At 36.4% G+C, this 21,007-nt stretch overlaps 1 pseudogene; it reads left to right on the top strand.

Moving 5' to 3' along the window:
- The first annotated feature begins 1,118 nt into the window (after window positions 1-1,118).
- On the top strand, window positions 1,119-5,145 carry LOC114039220 (annotated as a pseudogene).
- The last annotated feature ends 15,862 nt before the right edge of the window (window positions 5,146-21,007 follow it).

The following is a 21,007-nucleotide window of genomic DNA, read 5'->3' as shown; positions in this document are numbered from 1 at the left end:
ATGCTCTACGCAATTCTTTAAGACTGTAAACCTCCAAGAAGGTACAACCTTACATTGGTAGAGAGGGCCTCCTCACCTCAGAATTCCTTGTACATGAAATCACAAGTTCAGCTGTAAAATGGAGATAATAATAGCACTAACCTTCCAGAGTGGTTGTGAGGATCAAATGAGATAATATTTGTACAGCACTTAGCATATTACCTGGTATTTAATAGACACTTATTCCTTTCCACCTATTTATCATCTATCTATCTACAATCTATGTGTTATCTCCCATCTCCTTTCAGGTTTTGTGCTATAGAGTTTATGTACCAAATGGATTTTGCTATTTATAGTTCAACATTTGTACATTTTCTGGAGTATAATAGACATACTTCTGTTTCTTCTTTCCTTTTGTCACAGGTGGGTGGAATGACCAACCACCAACTGTAGCACCTCATGCATTTTATACAGGATATATGGACACTTATCCTCTGGGCTGGCTTGCTCACCTGTTATCACAATACACAAAGTAATATTTTCATTATATTCCAACAAAGAGATATGGCTCAATCCCTTGCCTTGACTTTCTCTTACCTTCTACCCTCTTCACTATGGCTAAGGTTACCACTCTTGTCTGTCCTTACCCCAGCTGACCTTTCTCAAGGAAGGCCTTCTACTGCATCATGCCTGTTCCCTTCCTCTTCCTCAGTAATCTCTTTGGCTCGATGCCATGTTATGCTAAGGCCCTTAGTTTCTGACATTCTGAGTATGCCAACTAATTTTTACCTTCTATCTTGTTATAAATTGTTTTCTCTTGCGTCTTAATATATAACTTATTATCAGCAAAAATCAGCCTTCCTATTCATACAAAGTTTAAAATTTCTTTTGAAACAGAATCAGAAAATCTGATAGATTGGATCTTTGGTCGTGGAAACATTTTTCTGATTTATTATTATTAATATCTAGCAAATATATAATGCCTATTAGGTGCCAGGCATTGTGCTAAGTGGTTTGCAAATATTTCATTTGATCCTCACAAAATCCTGGTCAGTAGGGGCTATTATCCCCATTTTACAGTTCTCCCCCTCACATCCATTTCTGTCCCCCACCATTGCCCAGTTACAAGCTCGTGAACTATGAAAGATTTGAAGTTCTGGATTCTTATCAACAGTGAGGATCCAGGTGAGATTTCCTCTGTTCTCTGCAAAGTACAAGGGCAAGGCTGGTAAAAGAGACTGAAAAGACTAGTGATTTTTGTCACACTTTCTCCAGGCAAAAATCATAGTTTAGTTTCTCTACAATTAATTTCATCTTCGCTATTTTAAATGAGAGTCTTGTCCAACCTCAATATGAATCAATGGGTTATGAGTAACAACTCTCTTCCCCCTTCAAACCACTGTTTAAAAGACTGCCAGAAAAGTCTTGAAGCCAAAGCCATTGTTTTGTCCAATGAACAACTCATCCATTGCTCAGGTTATTTCCTATGACTACAATGCCTACTTTTTGTTCTCTTCACCTGCTGAATTTGTGATCGTTTTTTAAAGCCCAACTCAAATGCTAACTCTTCCTGGAAGCCTTCCCTGATTCCCCTAAAAGGAAATGACTTTGTGCATAGATCCCACATAAGAGACCCAAAGTTCCACCTCTCTTATGCACTGACCATGAATTACTTTGCATTATATTCATTTATGTGTATGTATGGATGTATATATGTATATGCATGTCTATATGTGACATATATATATCCTCCTATTATATTGTAAACTTTTGAGGAAAGGGACCATGTTTTATCTACCCTGTACCTTGACAGTACAATAAATGAAGAAGAAATTTCATAAATGTTTCTGTAATTAAATTGAATTGAGCTGGTAAGGAACTTGACTTCACTACCTCTTGCAAACCAATTACCACTACTGGAAGAAAAAAAAAATTTAGGCTGCCTACCCTGCTCACTTTGACTCATTTCCCTATAAAATGGACAGTATCTCTCCAAAGATTGTAAAGGCCATGAACTCTCAAATTATTCAGTAAATCACTCTTTATGATAATATTGATTTTGACCAGATAATGCCTTTAGGTAAGATTTTATTGTGAAACTCGCTGTCATCCTTATAGCATAATAGAAAATCATTATGATGGAAAATGTCTGCTTGTTAAGAAACTAAAAAACTAATCAATAACTATGTCATAGAAAAGAAAAGAATACTTCAGTAGTCATTTCTAAATTCTGCTGGATTCTAATATTGGTTTTAAGCATCCTGGGGAGATTGTAATCTAGAATACTGATGAGTAAAGCCAGTTCTTTCATGAATGCAGGTTTATGGCTCAGGTACTCAGTATTTGACTTGCCATTGTATAGCTTAGTTGTTAGTAATTCCTGTTGGCACATAGCTACAAATTAATATTAATGAGACATTCAAAGATATTCATGGCAATACTCAAGGCATTGATAATTAAGCCTTCACTGATTTTATTTTGAAATATTAAAACATGAAATCCTTTTTTTATTCATATGAGGAATAAGGCAAAGTAATAGTAGGATCCAAGTTGGTTGGGACCCAGATATCTGAGGTATTTCCTGTAAGTATGGGCTATCAGAAAGTATGTGCCTCTGACCAGCAGTTTGAAGATATCCATAAGTACTAAATAATTTCATTCTTTATGAATAGTTGGCCCTTGGAGTTATAATCTTTATGTTATTATTTTTTAGTTTATAACCAATCTATTTGCTGCCAAGAAGCAATTACACTAAAGCAAATTGAAACCTGATAAAGTGTTATAGTCAAAAGTACTTTGCCTGAAGTTAGAGAAGCTGATTTCAGATTTTTGCTCCGACATGTATTAGCTGTATGACTATGGGCAAGTCATTTTATCTTTTTGAAACTCAGTTTCCTCATTGTAAAATTGGAATGATAAATGAAGACTACTTATTATATTAAGTGGTTGTTATAAGGCACTATAGTAGCTAAAGAGGTATCCTTGGTGTCAAAACTAGGTCCAAGTCCCATCTTTTACTCATATTGGTTATGTGACCATGAATAAATCACTTAACTCCTCAGTGCCATAGGCAGCTCTTTAAGACTATGTATTACAAACTGTTGATGATCTTACATTAGTAAACAGATTTTCCTCAAGGGAAATTCCCTAGAGTAATTAAATTACAGGTTCAGTATCAAGAATAACTTTCCTTACAAGATAATTATGCTAAATAAGATATGTAAATGTGATAATATAAAGCATTCAGTCAGATGGAGACAGATTCACTTCTGTAGCAGCACCTTCCAAATCATGGATCCTGCTTCCAGCCCAGCCCCCATGGCCAACATCCTAGAAACTGCTTTTGTGAGTGCTCCAGCCCCTATGACCTCCATAACCACAGCTACTGAAACCTAGAAAATAAAGTTAGCACAACCAAAGTCCTTGACACTATCAAGTGCTTCTACATGAGAAGCAAACATGATTATTAGTAGAAATTATTTTTTCTTTTTGTTTTTTTAAATTAATTTATTTTGCTTTATCAACAATCACATCCATAAGCTTTTGAGTTTTAAATTTTTCTCCCCCTCCCTCCCTGCCTCCCTCCCCAAGACAGCAATCTGATATAGGCTGTACATATACATTCCTATTAAATACATTTTCACATTAGTGATGTTGTAAAGAAGAATTAGAACCAATAGGAGGAACCACCAAGAGGAAATAAAACACAATAGAAGAAAAAAAATAGCAAATAATGCTTCTATCTGCATTCAAACTCCATAGTTCTTTCTTTGGATGTGGATAGCATTTTCCATCATGAGGCCTTTGGAGATGTCTTAGATCCTTGTATTGCTGAGAAGGGTTTAAGCCTATCAATATTAGTCATTGCACAATGTGGCTGTTACTGTGTACAACGTTCTGCTCACTTCACTCAGCATCAGTCTATGCAAGTCTTTCCAGATTTTTCCGAAGTTCACCTGCTCATCATTTCTTATAGCACAATAGTATTCCGTTACATTCATATACCACAACTTGTTCAGCCATTCCCCAATTGATGGGCATCCTCTCAATTTCCAATTCTTTGCCACCACAAAAAGAACTGCTATAAATAATTTTGCACATGTGGGTCCTTTTCCCATTTGTATGATCTTTTTGGGATACAGCCCTAGATGTGCTATTGCTGGGTCAAAGGGTATACACATTTTTATAGCCTTTTGGGTGTAGTTCCAAATTGCTCTCCAAAATGGATCATTTCACAACTCTACCAACAATACATTAGTGTTCCAATTTTCCCACATCTTCTCCAACATTTATCATTTTCCTGTTTTGTCATGTTGGCCAGTCTGATAGGTGTGATGTGGTACCTCAGAGTTGTTTTGATTTGCAAGAAATTTTTTTTTTTAAAAAGATGCATGGTTATTTGCTTTGGTGCTATACACTAAGGCCTGTGGTTCCCATTTGACTTGTAGCTGAAAACTATTATGTATGTTATTACCCCCATTAGAATGTGAGCTCCCTGAGGGCAGAGATTGTTTTGATTTTCTATGTATATCCCCAGCACTTAACACAGTTCTTTGTGTGTAGTAATATCTCAATAAATGCTATTTTACTCATTCATTCATTCTGGAATTACCATCATGTTGACCGCCAATGAAAAACACTAAGTAAAGTTCAAACTTATATTAATTAGTGATAGAAATACTAGAAAAACTGCATTTGTAGAACATCATGTGGTGAATTTGAGAAGTATGTAGCCACTTTGGATGCTGAGGTCCATTCCTCTTGGGTTCCATACTAAGAGGTCCTATTAAATTTAACATAAGCTAGCCCAGGGAAATTGGGTGCTCTGAGAGATGACCATTACATTTGAATTAAATGTGACATTATAATATTTGACATAATATTGAAAGTTACTTACAAGAATGCGCCTAACTGACATAAAGATATTGTATGAATGCATGTAAAGTGCTGACACAGCAAAGTAGATAATAAGGACAGAAAATCAAGATAAGATCCATTGTCTTCCACAGGACAAAGAATTCCCAGAACATTTAAGCCAAAAGTAACTACAACATTGAGAAGCCTTTCCTCAGGATTGCTAGACAATTCATTGAGGACCCTAATTTAGAATTTGTTTTCATACCTGATCTTGCTCATCAAGGACCAAGCACTGGCCCCATAGTATGAACATGAAATATAGATTACTCAGACAATTGTGCTCTCTGAAGCTGAAGACCAATGTATAAGGCCTAGTTGTATGAGAAGCTAACTGCTGTGTGACAATATAGCACGCAGTTTGGTGTATTTTTACTTTATTATATAACTGAGTAGAACATATGCTTAATCTGTTGGATGATGAAGACGCTAAATGGGTTTTGGAGAGAATAAGACAGTTTGAAATATATAAAATTCATATTTTGAACCTGCTTTTATTTAGCTGTTTTGAACCACAATTACATTCTCTATGATTTCCAAATATGAGACTGCTACAGTCTCAACACTCAACTCAGTGGTGAATCTTGTTTGTTCCTGGCATACCCTTTCCTTTTTTCAGTTTTGTCATAATAAATAAATCAGATAGCTTAAAAAACAATTGAGTATAAACTGCTTTGTAAACTTTAAAGCTCTATTAAAATGTCAGCCATTATATACTTGGGACGCATAGCCAAAAAAATGGGGGAAGCACTACTATCAGAGAAAGGAGTTGAAAGGTGAAAATTACTAGAAACCCATGTTAGACCCCAGAGATGATAACAGATACTATGTAGTTACTCTCTAGTTTGCTTCGTATACTGAGGATATTTAATTCATTTATTATTTTCTATTATCTATCCATAATACATAATGTACTCATAGAGAAGTTCATATTTTGCTTCATAAGCAGCCAGATCTTATAGATATGGAAAACATTGAAAACTGTCCAATTTCTGGGGAAGAAAAAGATGATGATTATAAAAACCTTGGCAAATCACTCTATAACTCTCCTTTTACAAACTCTTAAGCTTTTTTTTAATGTGAGAGTTTTTATTTTTACCTTTTTATGTTACTTTTATTGATGCCTTTTGTTTTTATATCACATTCATTTCCCAAATATATTCCTTTCTCTCCCCTACCCAACTAAGCATCCTTTGTAATAAGAATTTTAAAGGAACTATAAAAAAAGCAATCTCGCAAAAACAACCAAAACACAGATTGTCTTACAGTATATGCATTATTCCATACTCATAGTCCCCCATATCTGCAAAGAAAGAAAGAATGTGAATTTTTCACTTTTCCCAGGCCAAATTTTGCCATTATAATTATAGTGTTCACTTTCATTTTTTTGTTCCTACTGTTTACATGGAGTATTTTTGTTCTGTTCACTTCATTCTGTTTAAGTTAATAAAAATGTTCTTGCGTTTCTCTAAATTCTTCATAGTCATCATTTCTGATGACATAGTAATATTCTATGACTTTCGGTGAACTCCAGTGGCTCCCTATCACCTCCAGGATCAAATATAAATTCTTTTGTCTGGCTTATAAAGCCCTTCATAATCTGGCCATTTCCTACTGCTCCAGTCTGCTTATACCTTACTCCTCTCCATGGACTTTGCTATCTAGTATCACTATCTGGTATTCTTGCTACTCCTCCCACATGGCACTTCATCTCTTACACATGCACTCCATCTCCTGACACCTAGCGCTTTCATTATCTGTGCCTCGTGTCTAGAATTCTCTTATTCTTCTCAACCTCCTGGTTTCCCTGCCTTCCTTCAAGTCTGTGGTTTTGCATGTTCTGTCCTATAGCTGCACAAAAAGTTGCAGAAGGAATGTAACTAGATATTGACCTAGATAAAATACGCAATATGAAAATTGTCCACTAGTCACAATGCACTTCACTTAGATAACTTGAAAACAAAAAATGTGGTGGATCCTCTTTCATTCATTCCAGCAAAATAACAGTGTGGGCAGAGAATGGACTAAAATACGAAAGGTTGTCTGACTTAGTTTCAACCACATTCACAAAACATTGGTTGAGATGAAGGTAAACATATTTGACTTCCTAATTCTACCCATAATGGTATAAACAATCAAAATGTTTTGTTCAGCAGGTTCCTGGGAAAGATGACACTGCTTCCCCCAGAAAAAGGCGTGCTTTGTGATACTTGTCCTATGTGTAGTTTATGTTTCCCTAGACACAAATATTACTAGTTATATTTCTGATTGGAGGCAGCATATCCTGCCCAGAGACCATGGGCAAGCCACATAAGAATAATGAATAAGAGCAGATGGACTGTCTCATAGCTTGTGTCTCATGGAACCACAAACAGAAGACAAGGGGGCCAAAAATCTAATAAGACATCATTTTCTTTTTTAAAAATGTGGATTATACAGCTATCATAAGCAAGGTACTCTGCTAGATACTGAGGATACAAAAATAGGTACTATTTATTCCCTACTCTCAAGTTGTTTGTCATCTACAAGGAAGAAGAAAAGTTAATGAATAAGTATGATACAAAGGGGAGTCAGATAAGTGAAAAGTAGAGATCCAGAGCTATGATACTTGAGGAGGAAGAGATTGGTTTGGACTGGGAGATCAGAGGAAATTTCATGGGGCTTTATGCCATCTGCTGATGAAGTCTAAGTTGGATCTTGGACAAAGGGAGAATTGAAGGGTGGAGGGAAATTCATTTTAGACACGAGGGGTAGAGTCAGTTAGTCAATAAACATTTATTAGACACTTGTTCTGTGCTAGACACTGCTAAGTGTTGGGATGGAATGAACGAATGCATGAAGATGGAAAAGAGTAAGATGAGATCAGGTTTTGCAATATAATACAATTTGATTGGGAAGCAAGGTAGTGTGAGATGAGACTGGGTACGTTGGAGATATACTGTGCACTTATTAAACACTCATTTTCAAATTGTGATAGGCCCTATGAGAAATATAAAGATAAAACAAAATTATCTCTGACCTCATAAAGCATATAGTCTAATATGGAGATATGCCATATACATAATTAATTGTAATATTAAATAATACATGACCAACAAGGACACACACACACACCAAAGGCTAAAAACAAGTTGTTATACAAAGGTTGAAGGAGAAAAGATCTTCACTGATAGGGAGAAATCAAAGAAGACTGTATGGAGGTAATGGTATTTGAGTTAGATCATAAAAGATGTTGAATTTCAACAGAAGAAGAGCATTCCAGAAATGGAGAATGATATAAATAATGGTACAAAGCCTGGAAAATATGAATGTTAGTGAAGCATGGTAATTTTGGAGGGCTCTGAATGCCAGACTAAAGAGCTTTAACTTTATTTTCTGAGCATTAGGGACAATTTTGAAGACTTTTGAACCGAGGCATGAAAGTCTCAGATAAAAGTATAAAAGAGTATTCTTGCAGTGATAAAAAAGATGGTTTGAGAGGGTACAGAGTGGGAAGCATCCCACATCTATATCTGTAGTTCTGGTCTTTCTTCTGATCTCTGCATTGAGAATAAGCTGAATTACTTGTGATCAATACATTCATAAAGCTCTAAAATCAGAGGGCCATTTAAAACTGTTACATTACTTGGATATAGCTGGTTGCCTGGATCGCAGTTACTGAGGTGGCTTCATTTCACTTAACCTGACAAAACCCAGGATAGCTCTGAAGGTAGGTGTACAAATCGTATATCCTTCCTTTTTTTTTTTTTTTTTTTTGGTAAGCAATAGGGTTAAGTGACTCGCCCAAGGACACACAGCTAGTAAGTGTCAAGTGTCTGAGGCCAGATTTGAACTCAGGTCCTCCTAACTTCAGGGCCGGTGCTCTATCCACTGTGCCACCTAGCTGCCCCTATATATTTCTTACATGAATTAGTAAGTGTAATAGTGAGACAGAATGATGCAGTGGATTCAAAGAATCAGATTTCAAATCTTACCTCTGACACTTATGACCCAAGTGACATTGGGTAAATCTCTTAAAATCCCTGGACCTCAGTTTTTCTCATCTGTAAATGAGGGGTTTGGATAAAATGGCCTCTGAGATACTTTCAAGCTCTCAATCTAGTTGCCTAAGAGCCCATCAATAAACCCCATGGTTAGATTGAAGGACTATTAAACAATCTCTGTTCCTTGCAATTCTGGATGTAATTATGATACTAGGGAAAGTGCAATGCCATTGACAGAAGGATGAGTAGTATTGTAAAGCATATAACGTTAGGTTTAGCTTATGTTGAGTTTTAAGTTCCAATGGTACAACTTAGTGAAGATGTCTTATATGAAGTTTGAGATAAGGGTCTACAGCCTGAGAGGATAGAAAGATAGGAGGAAAAGTTGTGTGTGTGTGTGTGTGTGTGTGTGTGTGTGTGTGTGTGTGTGTGTGAGAGAGAGAGAGAGAGAGAGAGAGAGAGAGAGAGAGAGAGAGAGAGAGAGAGAGAGAGAGAGGAGAGAGAGAGAGAGAGATGAGCTATAGCTCTTCCACACCACAAAGTGGCATGGGAAAGCAGAAGTATCAGCCTAGGGATAGGACACCATGACCGTAAGAATAATGAATTGCCTGCACTGCTGACCATGTGCCTTTCAAAAGTCCTTTTCTAAGACTCTGTGGCCCAGGAAGCAACTGCATAGAGTGACTATGTTTGAGGAGAAATTTTCCCTTTCCTGTGATAATAATGGTGACTTTTCTGTGCCAAGTAACCAGGCCAGCATCCCATTTTGTGGGAGGTTAGATAAGCATATTATCAGTAATAATAATTCCAGAAAACATGTACTTCTGATAGGAAATCATTGTCATGTATGAAATGCCTAACATGGCACCATGCTAAGCAAAAATCTTCAATGATGCATTTTAATGTGAAGATAGTTTTTTCAAAGTACTTGAATTAATGTACCTCATTTAATGTGTAACACAAACTTCAACCTTTTGCAGTATATAAAATTTATTTATGAATTCCGTACTGATGCCAGTACTTTACTAATTTTTTAAAGCAAATAGGATGTGAAAATATCATATGCCTAATTTATTTTAAAGGATTCTGTATACAAGTGGATATTTCCAAAGAAATATCTATCAATTTAGTAGGCTATTTCCCTAAAATTAGAAGGCAAAAAGCAATTAATTGTTGAAATTACCATATCCTTCCAAAAGGTTAAGAGGTAATTTAAGATAAGTAACTATAAGGACATTAATTGAGTTACTATGTCCCCCTTACAGGCAATAATATTAATGATTTGGTAATTAGATTTTTTCCCATTAGGAGACACAGGAAATTAAAATATCGGGAAAAAACATACTTAATGATATTTCATTTTTTCAGCATGTTAGATAATGAAACTTTCATGTTGTATGTGATACATACTTTATTTGGTCCACGCTTGTGAATTCAATGGCACAGGGAACTCCTAGGGAAGAAATGTTCTCTACCAATGCAGATAGACAACTATTTTTGCAACTTATAGTCTTAGATAATTGGCTGAGATACTGAGTGGCTAAGTGACTTGCTCATAGTCACACCTAGTATGTATGAGAGGTGGGGTTTGACCCCAAGTCTTTCTGACTCCTACCTAGGTTAACTCTCTGCCCACTATGCCATGCATGCTCTATATGTGAATACCCTTTAATAATATTCATTCTTATCAAGTCAGTGAAAGTTATAAAAGGTCACAATAAGCTATAATTAACTCTAAATTAGGGGTGGAAACATTGGGTTAGGTATAGGGTAGATTATGATATTGTCCATCTATAGGTACAACGAATATAGGTAACTTAGTCCAAATTGAAATCTTTGTCTTCAACTCTTGCCTTCTTCTTGCTACTTCCTTTAGCTTCATTCGGCACTCTCTTTTCCAGGATATAGGTCAGGAATCCAGTATTCAAGGGTTACCCCTTAGCTTTCCAGTACTTCCCTCTCTAGATTCCATCTGGCTCTTCCTTCCTCACATGGTACCATATTATATAGCATACTTTGCCCTCTCCCAAAGCCTCCTCATTAAAACATGACTTCCTATGTAAGCAAGTCCCTGCCTAGTGATTAAAGTCAACCTGATAAATTAATTTATACTAAAGTAATAGTGGCTTTATATACTACCCTCTGTGATGTTTTCCATTAAGTAGCAGGTTTTAAAAAGCAACAATAAGCTTTTAAAAACCTATCTTTCTAAGCAGTGTACCTGCAAGTCTAGGAACTAAAATACTAAATTAGTTTGGAGGCTTTTAAGGGATAGGGGCATAGGCCCAAAGGATATGTTCACCTTGGGTGTATAAACATAGGAGCAACATGAGATCAAAATAGGCTTCTATTTCATTTATGCTTTGAAAATAAAACAGAACTCAAAATAAGAACAGAAATCATTAACAATAAATTTTGCATATTTTAAAAGATAAAAATATAGAACAGCTTAAAACTACCAATATCTAAATACAGACTGGCACTTCTTTGACCATGCTAACTATTAATCTCTGCTTAACTCTAGTATTCTCTACCAGGGCAAAGTAGAAAATTTTTACTCTCCTAAATTTTTCATTAGAATCACAAGCCTTCCAGAGTAAATGCATTGCTATCATTGCCTTGGGCTTCAAAATATCTTGGCTTCACATCAAATCTTTCTACTTTTGCAGACTCTCTCTGATTAGTTGGTTGCACCTGCTTGGGGGCCTTATAAAGCTTCAGGCAGTGTCAAAATCTCTTAAATATCTCTTTATCTTATAACAGAGAAAGCACTGGACTCCTGCTGTCAGTTCCAACTTCTTATATAAATGACTACAGGGGGAATTTAACCTTTTACTCCATGACATCTTCTGTTTGGTAGCTTGGACCTCAAATTGCCTCTTTAGCCTTGCTAGCTTTCTCTACTGCCTTGCCAAGCAAAAGAAAAAAGGAAGAAAATGAAAGAGAAAAAGAAAGAGAAAGAGCTAAGAAAGAAAGAAAGAGAGAAAGAAAGAGAGAAAGAAAGAAAAAAAGAAAAGTATGTTATGCTAGGCACCGTAAGTACTTTACACTTATTATCTTATTTCATCCTCACAACAACCCTGGGAAGTAGGTGCTATTATTATTCTCATTTTACAGCAGAGGAACCTGAAGCAGATGTTAAGTAAGAGATCACACAGCTAGCTAGTGTCTGAGGCTGTACTTGAACTCAAGTCTGACTTGAGTCCAGGAACAATACTCTATCCACTAGACACCTAGCAACCTGTGAAAGAAACTCACAGGTCTACAGGTCCACTGGACAGCATGATAATCTCTTTCCAAATCTACCCTGAAAAAATCTAATTCAAATATCTGCCCCATCTCTACACTGGCTACCTAAGCTTCTCCCTGGGGATGATGATAACCTACCTGAACTCATTCCTCAATCATTATCCTACTCCTATCCCATAACACTCTCCCCATCACAGAAATTCTGAACCACCTCCTGCCTCTGTCCCCATGCTGTAGAGACTGCTGGTCAATAGCATTTCCTGATAACTGTTTTTACAGGAAACCTTAGAAGTCAGTCTCAATCAAATCGGATCCTAGTGTCCTGCTCTTGCCCTGCTAAGCCTCAGGCTTGAATTACTTCAACCACCACTGCATTTGTTCCTATTCACATGCTGCTGAAGTAACCTGGAGAAAACCACCAAACCTTGCTGATATTACATAAACTGATGTTACATAATATCAACTGGGTCCTCAGCACAGCAAGGCAATCTTTTTATATCTCCTAAGTCTATGTGAAGCTATTTTGAACCCGTCCCACTCACTGCAGCGACTTTTCCAAATCTTGTCATTCCTCTGCAAACCTTAGGAGGCTCATCTTTTCCTTACTCTCTTAGCTGTGCTTCTTGATTCACTGAAAAAATTGAAACTGTTCACTAAACTCCCTCTTCCCATTTCTTCATTTCATATCACTTAGATGCCTTCTGCCACTATCTTCTTCATCCATGTCTCACATGAAGAGAAAACCCTTCTACATATGTAAATGATCACCCATCCATCTCATCTTCTCCAGAAGATTGCTCCCTCTCTTATCCCCAGTATCTCAGTAATCTTCAAACTCTCCTTGTCTATTGGCTGCTTCACTGGTTCATCTCTCCTCCATTCTCAAGAAATTCTCACTTCGTCCATCTATCCATCTCCAGTAGCTATTGTCTCATATCTCTCCTCCCTTTAGTGACTGAATTCCTTGAGATGACCACCTACAATTTGTGCTTCCAATTTTTATTTTTCTCTTAATTTTCTACAGTCTGGCTTTTAACCTCATCATTCAACTCAAACAAATCTCTCCAAAATTCCCATTGATCTCTTACTTGCCAAGTTCACTAGTCATTTCTCAATACTCATCTTTCTTGACTTTTCTGTAACTTTTACACCAGAAACCACCCTCTTCTTTTTGAAACTCTCTTTTCTCTAGGTTTTCACGAAAATGCTCTTTCCTGGTTCTTTTGCTACTTAACCCTTCCTCAGCCTCCTTTGTTGGATCTTTTTAATATTTCTTTCTGCTAACCATATGTCCCAGAGGAGGGTCTCTCCTTAACCCTCTTGTCTTCTCTCTCTATACTATTCACTTCATGATCTCATCAGCTTACATAGATTCAATTACCATCTTTCTGATTATAATTCCCAGATTTACCTATCTGGCCCCAACTTCTCTTACAAGCTCTAGTCTCATATCTTCAATTGCCTACTGGACATCTCAAACTGGAAATGACACAGGCATCTTAAACTCCTCCCAACCCTCCCCTCTTTCTAATTTTATTCCTATTACTGTTGAGAAGGCACAACTATCCTCACAATCACCCCCTCACTCACTCTCACCCCCATGTATGATCCATTGGCAAATCATACCCTCTCTCCTATATGCCATCTTCTCTCCACTGACATTTCTACTACTCTGGTGTAGGCACTTATCACATGAGACCTTTGCCATTACAAGAGCCTTGCTGGCTGGTCTTCTTGCTTCAAGTGTCTTTCCAACTCCCATTCATCCTCCACTCATCTGTCAAAGCAATCTTCCTGATTTTATCCCTCAAATCAATCAACTTCAATAGCTCCCCATTAATTTTAGTATCATATTTAGAATATTGTTTGGTTTTCAAAGCCCTTCATAACCTGGCCTTTTTTTTTTACTTTTCCAGTTTCTTTCTTTCTTTGTTTCTTTGTTTCTTTCTTTTTTTTGAGGCAATTGGGGTTAAGTGACTTGCCCAGGGTCACACAGCTAGTGAGTGTTACATGTCTGAGGCCGAATTTGAACTCAGGTCCTCCTGACTCCAGGGCCTGTGCTCTAGTCACTGTGCCACCTAGCTGCCTCACCTTTCCAGTTTCATTACACATTATTTCCCTCCATGTACTCCATGATCCAATGACATTGGCCTCCTGACTGTTTCTTGAAGAAGGCATACTATCACTAGACTCATTCATTTTCTTTTTCTATTGTTGCTGTTTTTAAATGTTTAAATGTTTTTATTGCTATTATTATTTCTATTATCTGTTTCTTACATCACTATAGTTATCTCAAGAATCCTTCCCTCTTCCCCTCCAAGAGAACCATTCCATATAACAAATAGTATTTTAGAGGATAAAACAATTAGCACAACTGATCAATACACAGAAAAAGTCCAAAAATATGTATGATATGTAACACCTGTGGACTCTCATCTCCATGAATTGTTGGGATTAGAAGAGTGCTCTCATATCTCTTCATTCATCTCTTTATAATTTAGTTATATTTATTTTTTATTTCTTGGTAAATAGTTGTTCTTTCCATTTACATTGTTGTTGTTATTGTGAATATCATTTTCTTGACTGAGCTTACTTCACTCTGCATTAATTCATATAGATTCTTCTATGCTTCTCTGTATTCATCACATGCATCATTTCTTACAGTGTAGCAATATTCCATTACATTCATATAAAACAATTTGTTTAGCCATTCCCCAGTTGATAGAATAATCTACTTTGTTTCCAAATTCCTAGCTATCCCATAAAATGCTGCTGTAACTATTTTAGAGTATTCTTATCAATGACTTCCTTGGGGTATAAGCCTAGTAATGGAGTCTCTGGTTCAAAGTTATGGACACTTTATTAATTTCCAAAATAGTCACTCCATTTCACAGCTCCACCAACAATGTATTAGTATACTTATAATTTTATAATCCCTCCAATATTGACTATTGATAGTCTTTTGGTCATTTTTGCCAAATCACAAAGTGAGGAGCATTCTTTAATGTGGTTATGAATGCTTGCAATTCCTTTGAGAAGAGTTTTTTCATATCTTTTGATCACTTATCTATTAGGGAATGATTATTAGTCATAATACATATGCATATATGTATACATACATACATACACGTATATATTATTGATATATCTTTGACATCAAGGTCTGATCAGAGAAATCTGATATGAAGATTTTTTTCTCATTTGACAACTTCCCTTCTTATCCTAAGTGCATTAATTTTGTCTGTGCAGAAGTCTTTCCATTTCAGTAATCAAGTAATAAAGGATATCTATTTTATCTTTTGCAATTGCTTCTGTCTCTTGTTTCATAAATAATACAACTACCCATAGTTATGAGAGGTTTATGAACAGTTTCTTTTCTAATTTTTAAAAAGTACAATCTTTAATATTAAGGTCACATATGCATTTAAAATGTATTGTGGAATGTGGTATAGGGTCTTTGTCTAATTTCTACCAAACTGTTTTCCAGTTTTCCTAGTAGTTTTTATCACATGCAGAGTTTTTTCCTCAAAAATTTGTTTTCTACTTTATCAAACACTCAGTTATTGAATTCTATGGTTTCTGATTTTCCCTCATCTAGTTTGTTCCATTGATCTGTCTCTCTATTTTTTTTAACTAATACCAAATAGTTTTCATTACTGCTGCTTTATAATATAGTCTGAGGTCTAGAAGTGTTATTGCCCCTTCTTCTCTACTTCTTTTCATCATTTCCCTTGATATTCCAGATCTTTTACTTTTCCAAATGAGTTTTGTTATTACTTTATCAAATTCTGTAAAGTGTTCCCTTGACAATTTGATTGGTATATGATTAAAAGTATAAATTAATTTTGGAAGTATTGCCACTTTTATTAAATTGGTATGGCCTAGCTGTGACCATTGAATAGTCTTCACACTGTTTAGGTTGTTTTTTTTCCCATTATTTCTTTAAAGAAAATTTTGTAATTGAATCTATACAAGTTTTTGTGTGCTTTGGTAAGTCAATACTCAGATTTTTTTATGCATTTTGTAGTTATCTGGAGTGGGATTTCCCTATTATTGCTTCTTCTATTTTGTTATTATTATATAGAAATGCTATTGATTTTTTATTTTGTAGTCTGCAACTTTGCTGAAACTATTGTCTCAATTAATATCTTTGCTAATTCCCTAGAATTTTGCAAGTAAACCATCATGTCATCAACAGACAGGGATAGTTTCATATCCTCTTTACCTATCTTTAAGTATTTATTTTCTTTCTCTTGTCCTATTGCTATTGCTGAAGTTTCCAGAACCATATGAAATAACAATGGAAGCAATATTTGCTTTACTACTGTATTTATTGGAAAAAGATTCTATCCTCATTGCTTATGATGCTCGCTTTTGGTTTTAGATAGATAGTTTTTATGTTTTTAATAGGTCCCTCTGTGCCTATATTTTGTAGGGTTTTTAGCATAAATGTGTTGTATATTGTCAAAGATATTTTGTGCATCTATTGGGATGAACATGTTTTGGATGCTTTGTCGTTCCCTGGTTTAGATATCATTCCCTGGTTTATGTGTTAGGATTTTCTCACTCTCTCTCTCTCTCTCTCTCTCTCTCTCTCTCTCTCTCTCTCTCTCTCTCTTTCCCCTACCACACTTTTGATTATGTAGCCCATTACTGAATTTGCCTTCCTCAGTTCATGTTCTCCCACTCCTTAGATGTTAGTTGTTCCCAGGAGTTCCAACTGACTGTTTATTAACTCCTCCTGCATTTCTGTTGTTTGGGGTGTTTGAAAAGTAAATAATCTCACCAGGTTTAGTTTTATTTCTTAAAAAATGTTTCAAATGCCTACTTGTTATTGAACATCCATTTTTTTTCTTTATGATTACACTCAGATTTGTGGGGTGAGTCACCCTGGACTTTATCCTGAACTCCATTGCTCTTTGAAATACATTATTCTATTTCCTCCTAAGTTTTTTGGTGAGGGCAGAATAGTTCTGCATTATTTGAATTTCCTTTCCTTTGTATTTGAAGGTCTTTCTCTTGATCGCTTGCAGAACTTGTGTCTGAATTGAATTGTTACCTGTGTTAAATTGTAAAATTAAATAGTTAAATACCCTATGTGTCTTGGAGTTCACACCTTTGGTTTGTTTTGTGCTTTTTCCCTGGAGGTGATCCATGAATTCTTTCAATTGGTATTTTGTTTTCTATGTTCAGAAGTCCTGGATAGTTTTTCTTCTAAGGTTTGTTTTTTATCCTGTCATGTTCTTCTGAGAGGCCTATGATCCGTAGGTTGTTTCTTCACATCCTGTTTTTGAGATCAGTCTGTTTTGCTTGTATAGTGAGCAGTTTTATTTTAATGCTATTAATTTTTGCTTCTCTTCTTCTAGCTTCTCCTTAGCTTCTGGATATGTGCATTCCCAATCTAAGTTCTCTTTTTTGCTTCTTTGGTAAGGCTTGCAACTACTGATTCCAAATCTTCTATTCTGCTGCCCTCCCACCACCACCTGTTTTTTCTGTGCAGGCCACAAATTTTGCTCTCATAATTCTCATTTCTCTTTTGAACTACTCAATAACAGTGTGTTGTGGTTCCTTGTTCTCCTCAAATTCCAAAGGGTCCTCTGCCTTATCGAATGTTGGGTCGTGTTCCTTTGTTTTTTAATTTTTATTAATAGATGCTGAAAGCCATGTTTACTTCCGTTGCTACTGTTTTCTTTGTTGATCTACCTGCTTATGTTTAAAATCTTTGAGTTTTCCTCCATGATTTCAGTCTTTTTTTTCTTCCTGATTTTCCCCTATTCACTTTCTGACTCTGTCTCCTCAGATGGTGGTTTCCACAAGGGCTAGGTCTTAAAGCATCTCAGACTCCTCTCTAGCTGGGCGTTTCATGACTGAATCTCTGCCTCAACTGACTTTCAGGTGGTCAGAACTAGCCCTTCTAGATGCTATGCTCTTCCCTTCAGGCTTAAAAGAGTGCTGTGCAGCTCCATCCCCTCGGATGTGTACACAGACAATGTCCTTTCCTAGTGTCCTCTTCTGGTCCTTCTATTCCTTAGTGTTCTGGCCCAGTGTGACAAGAACTTGTCAGCACTGGTGCTACTAGTCTGTGTCAAATCCAATCTTAGATATGTGTTACCTGTGTGACCCTGGACAAGTCACTTAACCTCTATTTGTCTCAGTTTCCTCAACTGAAAAATAGGGATAATAATAACAGCACCCATCTCCCAGGGTTATTTTGAGGATCAAATGAGATAGCATTTGCAAAGCACTTAGTACAGTGTCTGGCACATAGTAGGTGCTATATAAATGCTGGCTATATTATTGTTGTTATGAATAATAATAGTGACAATAACAAAATCAGAAAAAAAGTTTCCATGACCATACTTCTACTTTTTTCTCCACCTGACTCCTTTTCTTTTCTTTGAATGGATTTCACTAATCATCTAATTGCTTTCTGTTTTTCCTAGTTTTCTAGGCTAGAAATCTTGGCATTATCTTTGATTCTTTCCTCTCTGTCATCCCCTAATTTTAGTCAACAAATAAGGCCTTTAATTCTTCCAAGTATCTAATTTGCCCATTACTCTCCAGTCTCACTGATGTAACTCTGGTTCAGACTTTTTAAAATCTGTATTATTCTCTTATCCAGAACCCTGCCTCTAGGCACTCCTCACTCCCATTCATCCTACACACTACTGCTATGTTGAGCTTCCTAAGAACCTGCCTACATCATGTCATTCCTCTTCTAGACACCTACAGTATCTTATTGTCAACAAGTCCAAACTTGCTGGACTTGTTTTTAAGAACCTCTATAATTTCACCTTCCCCTATCCATCCAACTTTATTTCCCATTCTTCTGTGAACATGTTGGGCAATTTCTTTATTTCCTGCCACACAGATAATAATTATCCTCTCTTTTCAAAATCTTTCTTTCTGTTCATGCAACCTCTGCCCATCTCAAATCTGGTTGCTTTCCAATTACCTAAATCCTATTCATCCTTCATTGGACTAACCTTCAATCCCACTTTTTCCATGAGTCCTTCACCTATCACTCCTGCCCATGTTTTCTTCCTTTTCCACATAGATCTATAACTTGGACCCCAAATTTACCTCTTTAAGCTTTTGTAGCTTTCTCTCCCACTGGCCAAATAGAATGAGACAGCTGCCAGGCCCAACAGTAATCTTCCAAACTTATAGTCATTATTACATCATTTGGTATTTATTCTCTATTTATTTCATATTTGTTGGTTCAGTACTTCCAGCTACAATATAAGCTTCTAAGAAGGTAGGACCTGTCTTTTATATGCAGTTTGGGTGCTGTAACCTATTTAGACTGACTCAGAAGAACTAGTTGTTAAAATTTTCAGTGTGAGTATTAACATCCCAGAAATTGGCAAATGGTATAAATCAGGGCTAGATTTATCATTCTGATGATTGTCTAGACTTAAGAAAGTTATGGAAAAAATTCTCATACTACAGATTAAACTTCAAAGTGTGTCATTTATACTTGCAGCTTGGTGGCTCAGTGAATAGAGGCCAGACTTCACAGGAAGGCTCATCTTCCTGAGTTCAAATATAGCCTCATACACTTACTAGCCATGTAACTCTGGGCAAATCACTTAACCTTGTTTGCCTCAGTTTCCTCATCTGTAAAAGGAAATGGCAAACCACTATAGTATCTTTGCCAAGAAAACACCAAATAGGGTCATAAAAAGTCAGACATGACTGAAACAGCTGAACTTTTTTTGGAGACTCAGTCATTAAACATTACTAGCACAACCTTGCTTCTAAAATCTTGAATAGCATGGAGAACAGAGATTTACTGGAAGACTTCTGGTTCTAATAAAAAGTTCAGTGAAGTGAAAATTTTCTACTTAACCCAGTATACATTTCACCATTTAGTAGGTAAGTACTCAGTAAATCCCTATTGATTCACTGTCAGTTTTGCTACATGTTAAGAGCTCTGAGGAAGAATATTGAACCTATTAGTTCAAATGAAAATTCCTTAGTCATCTGTGGATTTCACTTCTTTATAACCTCTTTTTCCTTTAGTATTAGTGATGACTGAAAATTTGCTGTTTAGTATCTTACCATGTAACTTATTCTTTTATTTCTTAATCTTAGTTCATGGATAACATTTGTTTTTTCACCACCTTCATTTCTGAATATGTTCTCTCTACCTTGTCTACCTAGCAACCACCTGTTGTAACAAAGATTAAGAAAAGAAAGACAAGAATTTTTAAGCTATATAACAAACAAAATGAAAGACTTGGCATTTCCTCTGATTCTTACAACCGCTCAAACATCTCCAAAATAAGAATGATGTGCTAGAGGTAAACTAATTACAGGTATCTTCTTAAACTAGCGTACTCAGAAACATGGCGGGGTGGAGTGGGGGAGTAGAGCGGATGGGGGGAAGCCTGATGAGTTAACAGCATAGAAGGCTAATCTCATCCTTAACACTTTCACTTAGGACTCCCTCCTCCACTTGCCCAAATACTCTGTCAGTATTATGCAATGGGATACATGAATTTTTGCTCTGGGATCCACTCAGCAATTTCCTTGCTGCTGCTGTCATTTCTGCCACCTGATACCCTTCCTTCTGCCCCCATGCTCACCCACTAGACTATGGCAACGAGCAAGATAACTCAACTCTGCCCCGCCCCAACCCACTCTGTGAGGAAGAGGTACAAGATTAGAGAAATATGAGCTTGCTGTGCCTGGTCCAGCACTATGCTGTAGCAGTGCTCAGCCGGAGAACTAAGGAACAGACCTAATTGGTCCCTTAATGGGTATGTGCGAGTAGGGATCTACCAGGCCTGAAAGAAAGTGGACTGACATCCAGCTGAGTTCAGTTTTGTTCTCCCCAGATTTTGGCAGAGACTTAGGTCAGTGAAAAGTGAATTTAT

This window comes from Vombatus ursinus, unplaced genomic scaffold, assembly GCF_900497805.2.
Source record: "Vombatus ursinus unplaced genomic scaffold, bare-nosed wombat genome assembly UNPS02011700.1, whole genome shotgun sequence".
Lineage (NCBI taxonomy): Eukaryota > Metazoa > Chordata > Mammalia > Diprotodontia > Vombatidae > Vombatus > Vombatus ursinus.
The sequence above is the reverse complement of the archived record's forward strand: the minus strand, read 5'-3'. Positions and strand labels throughout refer to the sequence as shown.